This window comes from Furipterus horrens, unplaced genomic scaffold, assembly GCF_987537825.1.
Source record: "Furipterus horrens unplaced genomic scaffold, mFurHor1.1.pri manual_scaffold_11, whole genome shotgun sequence".
Taxonomy (NCBI): Eukaryota; Metazoa; Chordata; class Mammalia; order Chiroptera; family Furipteridae; genus Furipterus; species Furipterus horrens.
This window is the reverse complement of record NW_028327181.1, coordinates 54,572,114-54,577,006: the sequence shown is the minus strand read 5'-3', so window position 1 is coordinate 54,577,006 and position 4,893 is coordinate 54,572,114. Positions and strand designations below refer to the sequence as shown.

At 42.1% G+C, this 4,893-nt stretch overlaps 1 pseudogene; it reads left to right on the top strand.

Moving 5' to 3' along the window:
* Nucleotides 1–2,032: 2,032 nt before the first annotated feature.
* LOC149997682 (large ribosomal subunit protein eL33 pseudogene) lies at nt 2,033–2,368 on the top strand (annotated as a pseudogene).
* The last annotated feature ends 2,525 nt before the right edge of the window (nt 2,369–4,893 follow it).

The window sequence follows — 4,893 nt, the reverse complement described above, 5'->3', positions numbered from 1 at the left end:
ATTTTATTTTTGCAACCACATTTTTAGACTTGGAGAAATCTTTCTTTCTCTAAATTGTTTTTTTTTTTTTCATATAGCATTCAGTTCTTTTATGGATGTTTTGTGTTCTTGAATCTCTTTAAGTACGTTAGGTAGCTCTCTGTACTCTGAGTTAACTCTGTTACGTCCAGTGTCAGCTTTTGTGGGTGTTTTTGTTTGTTTGTTTGTTTGTTTTGGTCTTTCTTTGCATGCCACCGGTTCTCCTTCTATGCATGGTGATCATTGGTAATATTTAATAAAGAAGGATCTAGGTATCCTGGATTTCCTCAGCTAGTCTGTAAATTATACTATTTTTCCTTGAAGTCTCTCTCTGGTTGTAAATTCTGCCTGGAAATTTTTTGTGTATCAGATAGACCATATCAACTGGAAGGCTTCAAAATTGTATTGGAAGGGCTGATGGTCAACTGTCCGACTGTGGGTCACTCCAAATGATAGAACTCAAACATTTATTCTGAATCACTAACATTCACACTAGAAGCTGCTGGCCTACCATGCAGGCCTTCAATTTCAAGTTTTCAGCCCTGTCTCTCCCACTTTCTTTTGCCTACTGACCAAGGACATTGCCTGTCCTTGGCAGCCTAAACTATCAGGCTTGGCTGGCACAGACCCCTCCATCTTTGCCCACTGGTTTCTTTCTGTTTTCTCTATTTTTATTTCAATGGGAACTGAGCAGAGATTAGATACAAAGAAGTATGCCTGACCTGGAATCAGGAGCCCTCTTTTATTTTCTATTTGCCCTACACATCTAGTGTCCAGATTAATAGAGGCCGATGGTAGTGGCTCATTCATAAAACTTGGTGAGAACTGAAGACTCATTTACTGAATATCAGGGTCATGTCTCAAACATGGGGCTTGCATGTATATCTCAGAGCTCTTGCTCCCAGGGCCGTGGTTTTGGAGCCAAGGAGAAAGCTGCTAAATTGAGGAAGGAAACTGAGTTACTTTAAGAAAACACAAGTATTGCCCTCAGGACTATGTACAAACTCTACTTAGGTTTTCTTCAGTTTTTCACCTGGGTCAGTCAAGAGTCTCCAGTACCAATCTGCCTCTCACTGTTCTCTCCTTGACTTTTCTAATTCTTGCTCAATAACCTTAGAAAATCCCTTTCAACTCCATCATCCCTTTCTTAATTTAATTTGGATGCACCCAAATAACCCTAACCATATCTATTAATCACAGAATAATGACAAAGAAACCCTTCCATCATGGGAAAAATGAAAGCCACAAGTTTGAAATAAAATTAAATTTAAACCAGTAAGTTATATAGATCCTGAAAATGACCAGAATTCCATCTGGGCTTTTCCAAAGTCTCCTGTGCATCTTCTTTTCCCCTGTACTAAATGTCAACCACCAGAATCCATCTGTCCATTCTGTTGCAGGAACACAGATCTCTGGGTAGGGGCATTCCCATGTCCCTCCGCCCAGGTGTCCTGTGACTCAGGAGATGATGAGCTAATCTTGTCTCCGCCTGCGGCTTTAGACTGTTCAGGCCTCTGAGTCACGGAATCCTGAGGACAAAGAGGTCTGTTGAGTACTCCATCTGCCTCCTTGAAGATAAAGTCTTAAATTGGGGCTGGCCTTGATGATTAGTGGATCTGCTTTGTTTCCCTGGTAGGTGTTATCAAAACCAAAAGTTACCCTGGCTGTATTTTACATATTAATGATACTTTGTAAGAATTCTTTCACTTGTAAAAATTCTTCTATTGTTGACTGTAAAGCTCATACCCCCTGTTCTATTTTTAGTAACTTTTGAAATCTTAATAAAAGGAGGATGAGGCTTCCCACTCTCCGCTGATGGTCTGAGCGAGCCATAGTCCTCCGTGCGTACTGGCCATTCATCCTGCTTGCTGGAATTATCTCAGTGTCCCTGACCATATTCAACACTTCACCATTCATTCATTCACTTACTCATTAAAGAAACATTTAATAAGTTCTTTCCTCTATCTTGGAGCCTGTGGAGCTTGCCAAGAACAGGACGTCTAAAACAACAAATATGTCTGAAAGGCTGTGTTTCAAGGCCATTTTTGCTGGTTATAAGTAGGGTCTCTGGAACCAGAGAGAACACAGAACTCTTCTGAAAATTTAAGGTGTTTATTGTCGAGATGAAACTGAGTTTTATCTAGGCAAGAGATGTGCTTATGTGTACAAGGAAAAGAAGAACACGGTGACTCCTAGCAGCAAACTGAACAAAACCAGAGTGACCTGGGGAAAGGGAACTCCTTCCTGTTCATGGAAACAGTGGATGATTCACGACAAATTGCTACGCGACCTTCCTCCCGAGGCCATTGAACACAGAATCTGTGTAATGCTGTATCCCTCAAAGATTTAAATTTATTGAAAAGCAAATAAATAAAAGTAATTTGTAAAAAATAAAATGAAGAAAGAAATATATTTTTAAATATGTTATTTATTTATTTTTAGAGAGGGGAATGGAGAGAGAAAGAGAGGGAGAGAAATGTCAATGTATGGTTGCCTCTTCCATGCCCCCAACTGGGGACCTGACCCTCAGCCTAGACATATGCCCTGATTGGGAATCAAATCGGTGACCTTATGGTTTGCAGGCCGATGCTCAATCCACTGAACCACACCAGCCAGGGCAAGAAAGAAATACTTATTGAATGCTCCCTGTTTTCCAGACACTGCACTAGGCATGGAGTAGAAACAGAGGAAAAGACGTATTAGTCCCTGTCCCCTTGAAGCTTACAGTTCAATCAACTAACAAGTGTTTATTAAATATCTGTTATGTCCAAGGCACTGCGAGGCTGAGAACTGAAACCTGTGTACACTCACACAAGTTACATCTATATTAACATGACTATTTCCCTGTCTTCATTGGTGTAACTATTATTCTGGAGCTTTTACATTTAAGATGAATGTTGAAAATTAACTTTATTGCTTATTCCAGGAACTTCCTGAAAGATCCACCAGCTCTTCAACAGACAGCATCAGCTGACAGTTTGCAACATAAGACTGAATCCCTCACCTCAAAATCCTAATTCTTCTGTGTTCATTCTAAATGACTACACTAGGACGCTTAAGCAAGCCTAAACAACCCCGACTCCTACCCCAGCATGGAAAGACCTGTCTTTTCTTTTCTTTTTTTTTCAATTAGAGTTTACATTCAGTATTACTTTGTATTAGTCTTAAGTGTATAGCATAGTGAAGGAAAGACCTGTCTTAAACTAAACTTCAAAGTCTCCACAAATGTGGCCTTGTCCATCTCCCTGAGGCGTTGTCAGACTGTTAAAGGATAAGTAATAAACTGTCTTATCAACAGGTTGTTCTAGTGCTATTTGGGGAGCCAAGATTTGACAAGGTGCTGACAATATAGTAATAAATAATGTCATCATATAGTTTACATTCCAGAGACAGACAATAAGCACATAAGCCAAGAAATATGTAATTTTACATTTTACAATGTAGTTGGGTAGATACTAGCCAAATAGATCATTATCAATTGTGATAACTAAGAAGAAAGTACAGGATACCAGAATAGAGAATGATGGGAGTTAAGAACCTAATTAGCAAAGATAATCTGGCCCTGGCAGGTTCGCTCAGTGGGTTGGAGCGTCCTCCCAATACTGTGCCAAGGTTGTGGGGATGGGAGCAGCCACTGTCTGCATGAAGAAGTGGAGTAACTAACGACGTTTCTCCCCCCACCCCATGTCATCTCTCTCTAAAATCAATCGATTTAAAAAAATTTAAGCAAGAAAGAAAAGATGACCTGAAAAATTCCCAAAAGTGACTTCACCTGGGATTGGGGGTGGCATGAGTGTCCCAAGTAAGGGGCATAACAGATTCTTGAGATCGCATGAAAGCAGTTCAGCGGGTTCCAGAACAGAAAGCGAACTGAAAAGAAAGGAGTGTAGAGGGGAGAGGGCGGACTGAGCAGAGGCTTAAGGCAGGCTTCCATATACTCATTCAGAACCATTGCTTTACCCTATTAATTACCTCTTGCAACAGAATTGTTTTCACTTTCTGCAAATGTGCAGAAGTGAGCAGCACAGGTTAAATGAATTTGTGAGGGCCTTACTGTCAACCAAAGTATTCCCATGGCAAAAAAAATTGTCCAGCTTTTTTACTAAATTAATTTATAAAGCTCTTGTAGCTCCACCTTGAGCCCAGGTAAGCCCTATTATTAGCATAAGGTCCCTTGTGTTTCCAGATTAAGTGTCTTTGGAGAACACACAGGCGGGTTTAGAGGTGGTGGTGGTGAGGAGGAATCTGACATTCTTAGAGAAGTTTGATCAATTGAACCGCAGGACGCTAAAGTTGAAATCAACTACCAATTGATTTGCTGAAAGTGGAAACACGACCCATGTTAACGACGTCCTCGGGCTCCTTCCCAGTTACTTGCAATAAAGTGCTATGTTTAGGTGCAGTTGATAAAACCCTAAAATCCAAATATGCCTTGGTCCTCACTATGTTGATTAAGGGAATGATAAGACCAGCTACGCACTGCCTAGTTACCTTGGTCTGGGAGCCCTGAATTAATTATCCTGCTTGGGCGACACTAGATCGCAGGAGTTGCAGGGGTCTCGCAGCCTGACTACACACGAACCCGGGTGGAGTTTCTGCTCATTTCTGCCTTTACTCCCTCTCTCTGGCCGTCTGAGTGGAGAGCCCTCGGCTGCACACCCCATCTCGCCCAGCGGCACACTCAAACTTCGCCGTGCTTTTACATGCCCAGGCGATGTGTGCCTCCTCGCAGCGAATTGCTCTGCGCTGAAATCCGGGACGCGCGCACTCCGCTCCGCGAACAGCGCTCGGCCGGGTCTGAGTTTAATCACACAAACAGTGTCCGGCTTCCTGTCCTCATCCCCGCCCTCCCGCCTGGTTTCCCTTGCCCCTCCC